Source organism: Cannabis sativa, chromosome X (assembly GCF_029168945.1).
Source record: "Cannabis sativa cultivar Pink pepper isolate KNU-18-1 chromosome X, ASM2916894v1, whole genome shotgun sequence".
In the NCBI taxonomy this organism is placed as follows: domain Eukaryota; kingdom Viridiplantae; phylum Streptophyta; class Magnoliopsida; order Rosales; family Cannabaceae; genus Cannabis; species Cannabis sativa.
Window position 1 is genome coordinate 39,960,636 of NC_083610.1, and position 10,157 is coordinate 39,970,792.

Sequence of the window (10,157 nt, forward strand, 5' to 3'; positions counted from 1 at the left end):
GTGGAAGTGCTAACATAAATATGGAATCTATAACTTCTATAGGAATTTAGAAGTGAAATGATGAGATCCTTCGAGCTTGGCTAAACAGAGATAAATGGTTGAGATCTCATTTCACTTCGCTGCAATATCATTTATACGGAGCTAAGTGTTTTAAGGATAAAATACATTGAAGGTGTAACGGTAATTTAGTCCCTATTCAATGTAGATCATCTATTAGAGGGTCATTGATCAAATTAGGATTATAACAATGGATAATTAATACCGTATCTATATCGTGGAACATATAGAGCGTTCTATATGACTGAGAGTGCAATTCCAAGTTCTAAGTGTGGATTCAATAAGGAATTAATAAGTTAGGGAATTTACTTGGTAAATTCAGTTCAACTTATTGGAAGCTCGGTTATATAGGCCCATGGTCCCCATACTAGTTGAGACCATACTGCTTGTAAGACTCAGTGAATTGATTGTAATTAATCAATTATAATTCTAAAGTTAGACTATGTCTAGTTTATGAATTTTCAATAAGCAAGGGCAAAATTGTGAAGGAAAAGTTTCTGGGGTACATTTGTTAATTAAGAGACTTTATATGTCTAATTAATAAATATATTAAATGACAATATTATTTAATAATTAATTTTTAGTTATTAAATAATTAGAATTGGCATTTAAATTGTTGAATTTGAAAATTGGCGTTTTTGAGAAAATGACATGTAGAAATGATAAAACAGCAAAATTGCAAAAGTGGGACCCAATATCCAAAGCCCAGGCCGGCCACTATTGTAGGCTTTTATTATTTATTTTTTCATTATTTTAATGCCAAATAATTCTAACTTAAACCTAGGTGGTTACCTATAAATAGATAGTGATGGCTCACATTCACACTTAACTTTGTCAGATGAAAGTTGAGCCTCCTATTCTATACTATAGCCGCCACCCTCTTCTTCTCTTTTCTTCTCTAAATTTTCGAACCTTGAGTGAATGAGTGAGTGCCCACACACATCAAGTGGTATCTCAATCATAGTGTGGAAGATTGTGAAGAATCCAATCAACACGAAGGAGAATCTGCATCAATGAAGGAGAAAAAGAGATTCAGGTTCAGATCTTGGTGATGCTCTGCTACAGAAAGGAATCAAGGGCTAGAGATCTGAACGGAATGAGTCATTATATTCCACTGCACCCAATGTAAGGTTTCCTAAACTTTATGTGTTTATTTCATTGTTTTAGAATTCATATTAAGATGTTAATGAAACATACATGGTAGTAAATCTAGATCCTGGTAAAATATTTCCAACAAAATGGACAATCCAGTTATATGCGGACCTGGCTAGAATGAAAAGTGCAAAATACAAAATTACGCTATTGTCTCTATCGAAGCAATTGAAGATTAAAATCTACCAATGAGTATCATTAGTTTTCTTATCTACAATTTTTAGACACATGCTATCTTCAATTATCAACAATTTAGAGATTGATTTTTAATTTTCTTTTTATCTTACACCATTTAAGTAATGTTTCTTTAAGTATTGGAACATCAATTTTTAGTTTATTTTTGAATTAACTTAAGAACATATTTAAATTATCAAGCTTTCTTAAACACTAATATATTGCATTCGATATTCACTTTTAATTGACAAAATTATAAACTATAATATTTAGATACACATAATAATAATCTCACCTAATAACTAATAATATTTTTTCTTTAATTTTTAATTGTATCACTTTTAAATAACATAGAAAAAACTAGCATAAAATTTAGTATATGTGCCTCGCACGTAGCTTTTTGCTAGTATATTATATATGTATGTATATATTTTCATATATTTATTATTGATTTCATATATATATTATGTTCTTATTATTCATAATATTTACAATATATGTGTGCCTATGATATGATAGAGAAAACTTATATAAATTATACATATATCCAGAAGATTATATATCCTCGATAAAATATTGCATATATCCTGAAGATTATGCATCCTCAGTAAAATATTGCATATATCCTGAAGATTATGCATTCTCAATAAAATATTGCATATATTCTGAAGATTATGCATCCTCAATAAAATCTTGCATATATCCTGAAGATTATGCAGACGTAATATTCATCATATAGTTGACGGATATATAATGAAAGAGATGAATACATATTCATGTATATGTTCTTGTATTCTTTGTAGACAATGAAAAGTAATATAATGTCGATATAGATTTTGACAAACATTTTCTGAAGTAAATGTTTTATATTTGTCAAAAAAAATATTGTATTTATGTGAATACAACTAAAGAATCATTAAAAATGATTATTATTGATGTAATTTTATAGAGGGTTTTGAATAAAAAAAAGAGAATGTTAAGAAAATTGCATTAACATCAAAGTATAAGAATAACAATGAACATGACTAATGTTATTTAAATACATGAGACATGTATTTATTGTTCATCATTTCCTCCAGAGAATGATACGAATTGAATTCAACTACTTTTAAAGATTGTTCGTATTAGTCATGTTATTATACATTGTTATTACTTGCAATGTTAGAAATTATTGCATTTGACATATATTAAAGATCAAATTTTGCATACATCTTGAAGATTATGCAAAAACTGTATATTCTTTGAAATATCGTAAAAGAAATTGTTGAATAATTTCTTATATTTTTATGGATGAACAAGTAATAAATTTTTAAGAAATTTATAATAATGTTCTACTTGTTCAACGTCGTTCCTTGAAGTGAATGCAATAATTTTAAATAATCGATGACATTATTTTCCACTCAAATATTTGCAGAAGAAAGTGGAAACAACCAAAAGATGAGATATCACACGCACAATCAAAGTGCATGAAATCTATGTATCATGTGTGGAATTGAATAATAGTAGCCGCGTACCTGTAGTACCACTACTACAAAAAGCATAATTCGCGACGGTTCCAAACACGCTTTTTTTGGGTCCGTTGCTAAAAAAAAATATGTAAGTGTTGAAAATCGTCGCCTATAGTACACTATAAGCCACAATTTTAAACAGTCATATAAATTAGGCGACGATTAATAAATGTAGAGAAAAAATTTAAAAAATAAACTAAATACTAACGGTTTAGAACCGTCGGGTAAAGTATTGGCCACGATTTAAAACAGTGGCGCATTCTTTGACCGACGATTCAAAACCGTTGGGGAAGGCCATTTATAATAAAACTCATGCCCAAATTCAACACTTCAGATCACGATTACTCTCTCTCTCTCTCTCTCACGCCCCAAACCCTCTCATTTGTCCTAAACCCTCTCGTTCTTCGCCCCAAACCACGGTTTTAGATCGTTGTTCATCGCCGACGAGCCCCAAACCCTCCCGTTCTTTGCCTCGCGAGCAGCAGAAAACAAAAGTAAAAGGAATCAGAAATTAGGGGTGTGAGAGTTGGTTTTAGGGTTTAGTAACAGAGAGAGATGGCAAAGTTTAATGTGATCCAGAAGAAGAAGAGAGCTCAAATTGCAGAGAGGAAGAGAGCGATTCATGGAGATCCATCTAGTCGGAAACTGAAGGTGAAACCTCATAACCAAAGTGTCTCCAGAAAGCGCAAACGTAAGCTCTTGAAAAAATGGCACCGAGACCCCAACCCCCACCATCGTCCTCCTCGACGATGACCCCACTCCGAAGAAGCCTGACGTGCCAATCCCCAAATCCTTTGATACATCCTCATTTGCCCCCCAGACTAAGATGCCTATGTGTTGATTTTTATGCACTGTGTTGTGTTTGTGGAAATGCCTCTGTGATGTGTTTTTTGTTTTTTTTGTAGATTGTACCGTCATCCCTGAGACGCCAATGTCTGACATTGCAATCCTCAAGTGCTCCTCTGGTAAAGCCTCATTCGATTTTCATGCTAAGGTTTCCGATCAGAATAACAAGTTTTCTGGTATGTTTTGTTACTCATTCATTGAATCTGAATACATAAGTTTTTTTATTTTTAAGTGTTTGTTGAAATGTCTCTTTGAAGGATTACTTTGTAGAAGTATTTACAGTCATTCCTGACACACCAATGTCAGATATTGCAATCGCTAAATGTTCTAGAGTTTCATCCATTCCCAAGACTACGGTGTCCAGTTTAGAGTACAAATTCTCTGGTAGACTTTACCTTGTAAATGAATTTAATGCACGTTTTGTGTTTGTGGAAATGCATGTTTGATCGATTTATTTAGTAGTGTTGAATTATTTAAGTCTCAACCTCTTTCAACTAGTTTATTCCTTTACAATACATCATGCTTTCTTTTCCTTAATCTATCTTTGTTGACATAAGATTTTTAGCTATACTGTACTTTCAGAAAGAATTATAGTATTTATTTATGGAATTTGTTTATGTCTTTATTTACATGTATTGTGTTCAACATTGTATTTATAGCTTTGATAATTTTTCAGGAAATTAACCTTTGAAGTGAAGGATCGGTTTTAAAATTTATAAACCAGATAGAATTGATTATAAAAGTTTAAACTAATAAAGAAGCTCAGTACTATTATTTATACTATGAAGGAACCATTGATATAGATTTTTAGTTGTTATTCCCTTCTACACCTTGTAAGTTTTTTTTCTTCTCTCCATTGTTTTCTTTTGATATGTTCAGTACAGATAAATTTCTCTTGATTTTTTTTTTTTTTTATAAAGTTGATCCAACTAGAGTAGCATTATACTTTTACTGTTTAAAGTTTGATATTGGGGTCTCCTATAATATTTAACTTTGCAGGTTCTCACTAATGGCATAGAAGTAAAGCTTCAAAGGAATGCCTTTAGTTTCATTGAAGCTCCCACTGGTAACGAGGAAGATGATGATTTTGATTTCGATAGCATTCCCTGGCATGGATCAGATTTGAGTGAGTCTTGTACTCTACTTGTAAAAAGAAAAACCTAAATATGTTTCTTAAGATAATTGTTTTTCTTTACTAAGAATTGTCTTTTTTTTCTATAATGATTGTGGAATGGATGATTTCTTAACAATTTGTTTTAAACAGTAATGAGTAAGAGTAATGACCCCTTGAGATAAGTTGGTTTGGTGGGTTCATTGAAGAATACAATTTGGGATTTTTCATCAAAAGAGAATGTAGTGTAGTGTAGTGTACAAGGTCTTTTACTAATTAATATATAATTTTTTTTCTATTTTATTTTTGTAGGATAAGAGCAATTAATCCATACTTAAATGACGAGATGAATCTTCGGCGTGATTAGTAGATTGAATACGTTTGAGCACAAACATTGCGACAAGGGCTATTACGATGATCAGTTTCTGTTTTTGTTTATACTTTACACTATAACAAGTTATACTTTCATATAACTAATGATTAAGTTTGAGTACGTAGTTTGTATGAATTTCAATTTTTGTTCATTTTTAATTTATGCTTATACTTCATCCTAACTAATTAGTGACTATATAAATTAGTGAAAATTAATTAATGCATGAAAAAAAGTATATTTTTTTTGTTTTTGTTTTTTTTGCAACCCAATGACTGGCAAAAACCGTCGCTGAAAAATACAAAATTTATAATTAAACTGAAAAATTTACTATAGGCGACGGTTTAAAACTGTGCCTAAAGCACTATAGGTGACAGTTTTAAACTGTGGCCTATACTTTAGGCCATAGTTTTAAACTGTACGGTTTAAAACCGTCGCCTATAGTGTTCACTATAGGCGACGGTTTTAAACCGTAGCCTATACTATTTTCCCGACAGTTTTAAACCGTCGTCTATTCTACGCAGTATTTGCGACGCTCATATATATATGCAACGATTTTATGGACTGTCGAGAATTCTTTGGCCGACAGTGTAAAACTATCGGGAATTCGGGGTTTTTTAGTAGTGTACGGACACACTTATAATCAAGATAAAAGTATATTTGATTATTGAATAGAATGTGAATTGTACAAATTTATTGTACATTTAGAATATTTAAATATCATTCCTTGAAGAGAATGAATAAACATGAAATTCTATTTCAAAGAATATAGATTTCACATATATTGGTAATACCAGAAGCAAATTAATATATACATATTTTATTATTTCTTGAAATTAATAATTTCAAACTATTGTTGGTACTAGATATGTATATATACAATTACTATTTAATTTAGTTTGCTTATTCCCAGAAGTGAATATATAATTTACTAATATTTGTTAGTGATCCAATATAATCAAAATGATAAAGAATCACAAAATGATTATTTGAAAAGCTTCCTGAAGAAGTCTTACATACAATTGCTACTTGGAGTAGTAAAATATCTTTGTATGTACCTAGATGTATAACTTTTATCTAGTTATCAAAGTGATAAGAAATAATTTATTATATGTACTGGTTGTACATTTAAATATATTATATATCAAATCATGATAATTAGACTGATGAATAGTCTATTAATAAATTAGACGACTTGTTAGAAAGATACAAGGAAAAATGAATGATATATTATGGTTATATCTATTTGACTATTACAATAACATGATGAAGTTGTCATGTATCTTTTAAATTATACACATCATTGAATTGATGATAGTGATTCCTGAAGAAATATAAAGTTTGATAAACATAATAGTGACTCCTGAAGAATGTATATGTTTTGGAGAATAATTAATTATATTATTCATGTATATAAAAATTAAACTTGTAATGATTATGTTGTAGTGATTTTACATTACCTTATGAAAGTTTCATTGAAATACAAATTATAGTGAACCTGAAGTTTATGAATTGAGCTATTTTGACATGATCAATCATCTGCAATAAATTGTCAAAGGATTTGACTAAATTTTGTTGAAGAACCAGAAGATTCTTCTCATTGTTAATTTATAAGGCTCAAAAGAAGAATGTGCATATATTTGCACATAGAAAATATTTAAATTATATTTTTTTTTACAATCTTGAGCCATTGTTAGATATTTCTTGTATAGTATCTTATCGATGTGATAAGTGTTGGGTTTTGTGCCCTAAATAAAACCCATTTCAATTTAATCAGATTTACTAGTTAATAAAGATCATAAATAACGTTTTATGTTGCATTGTTCACATCATTTATTTCATGATTATATTTAATGTATAAATTCTATTAGGTCCAGAACATATGTATTTGTACATGATTATAGTGTTGTCAGCACAGTGGAATATAATCTTGATTATATGTTCGAAAGTTTCATTCCCTGATTTGTCAGTTCACTAGATTTAGACTGGCATGATAATCAGCGATAGGTAAGCTTACACCTTGGATAAGTGTTATGTCCTTTCCAGGGCATTGGCAAAGTTTAACAGTATCGGATGTATGGAGTATACATTGGAAGGGACCGATATTGAACTTTGATTAGATATGATAAATTTATCGTATTATCTATTCAATTCAATATCACCTATTTGATCCTAGATCAAGTGATCTTAATCCTGACATGATTAGGTTCGATCTCAAGAGTGTTATTCGTGTTCTTTGATTTGTTAGTTAAGCCTACTTTTTGGTCAGGGTGATACGTACATTTTGGGAACACGGTGGTACAATTGAGTGGGAGCGCTAAACATAGATATAGAATCTATAGCTTCTATAGGTATTTATAAGTGAAACGATAATTTCCTTCGAGCTTGCTAAATAGAGATAAATAGTTAAGATCTCATTTTAGTGTTTATATTAATTCACTAAAATATCATTTATAGGTGGCAAGTGTTTTAAGGATAAAATACATTGAAAGAGTGTAACGGTAATTTTATCCATATGCAATGTAGATCATCTATAGAGGATCATTGATTATTGGGATTATAACAATGGATAATTTATAGTGTATCTATATCGTGGAACATATAGAGCGTTCTATATGACTGAGAGTGCAATTCCAAGTTCTATACGTGGATGCAACAAGGAATTAATAAGTAAGTGGATTTACTTGGTAAATTCTTGATCTGCTTATTGGAAGCTCGGTTATATAGGCCCATGGTCCCCATACTAGTTGAGACCATACTGCTTGTAAGACTCAGTTAATTGATTTTAATTAATCAATTATAATTCTAAAATTAGACTATGTCTAGTTTATGAATTTTTCACTAAGCAAGGGCAAAATTGTGAAGAAAAGAGATTCTAGGTTTTATTTGTTAATTAAGAGACTTTATATGTCTAATTAATAAATATATTAAATGACAATATTATTTAATAATTAATTTTTAGTTATTAAATAATTAGAATTGGCATTTAAGTGGTTAAATTAGAAAATTGGCGTTTTTGAGAAAAATGAGATGGAAAAATGACAAAATGGTAAAATTGCAAAGTGGGGCCCAATAACATCCTATGGCCGGCCACACTAGTGGATTTTACCATTTATTTTTCTGTTATTTTAATGTCAAATAATTCTAACCTAAACCTAGGTGGTACCAATAAATAGATAGTGATGGCTCACACTTAACAGTTTTGGATGAAATTTCTTGTCTTCAGAAAGTTGAGCCTTCTACCTATAGCCGCCACTATCCCTCTCTTTTCTTCTTCTAAATTTTCGAACCTTGAGTGAATGAGTGAGTGCCCACACACATCAAGTGGTATCTCAATCATAGTGTGTAAGACTTTAAAGAATCCAATCAACAAGAAGGAGAATCGGACTCAAGAAGGAGAGAAAGAGATCCAGGTTCAGATCTTGATAATGCTCTGCTACAGAAAGGAATCAAGGGCTACAGATCTGAACAGAAGGAGTCATTATATTCTTCTGCACTTTATGCGTTTATTTCATTGTTTTAGAATTCATATTAGGATGTTAATGAAACATACTTATTAGTAAATCTAGATCCTGGTAAAATAATTCCAACAATAAGATCATATGATCATGGATTTACAAAATTTGTAAATTTATGTATTTCTGATTATACACGTATGACTCATTCTTAGAAATGAATTAAGTTCATAAGTATCTTAAGTTTATTGAACCTGAAGTTCAATGTCACATAGTATATATGAGTTTAAACAAATATTGATTCATTGTGATATATTAAAATCCCTACATGTGTATTAATATTATTAGATGTAATAATTTTTAAAAATTCTCTCGATCAGGGGGGAGAAGCAGTTGGGATCGATGATAATTTTTAAAAAATGATCCTTGGACAAAGTATATAAGAATGATATAGTTAAAAATGATATATACCAACTACAAATTAATATTATTCAAAGTTGAGTTAGAATGAGTTGAAAACGCTTGAAGCGTAAATGAACAATGTAGAAATTATTAGTAAATGTTCATTTGATATGTCCTGAAGTTGTTAAATCTAGAGGTACTCATGGAGATACCTTAATGTTATAAAGTATTGATGATAATCGTGATCAAAACGGTACTCTAGAAGAGACTCCCAAGAAAAGTTAAACATAATACATTTGATCATAATTGATTCCTGAAGTGGTTCTATATAGGTACCTATAAATGATAAAAATATTTGAAAAATATGTAATTTAAAGAGATCTCTATAAGTTATGCCAATATGGGAGGAAATTATCATATATTGAAATTTTTGTCGACAATAGATGTTGAATGTGTACATATGCAATAAAGTAACATGGGATAGCAATGATCATGGTATTAGATTTTTTGAGAATTATCCGACATACATTTTATTTTTGGCCAAATTATTATGACGCAGTCCAGACAAGTTTACTCGCATAAAGTGAAGTAAGACCTACAGGGTGTGTAAATTAAATATTTATAATGAGAAATTTGCATATATATATATATATATTTGTACATAATGAATTTTTGTACAAAGTTTGCATATACATGAGATTGATTGAAATAATGCTTAAATATTGAGAAAATATAATCAAGATTTGATTATACCTGGAATATTATTTATGAGGATTTATAAGCGTCACATAAATGTTGCAACAAAAAGTTATTTATTTGAAGCTCCTAATATAGTGAGAATTTGAAATAAACCTTATCTAAAAATTCTAGAAGAATTTAATACATGTCTTAAGTGATATAAATTCAACAACAACAATGGAACATACAACAACAACAAGTTCAATTTCAACAAGATTGACACCAAAACACTTAACATGCAACAAAGAACATTCAAAGCTTAAAAGAGCATGCTTTCCAATTCTAAACTCAGTTACAAATTCAAAATTAAAGAGTGAGGAAAAGAACTACCTCAAATTCAAGCC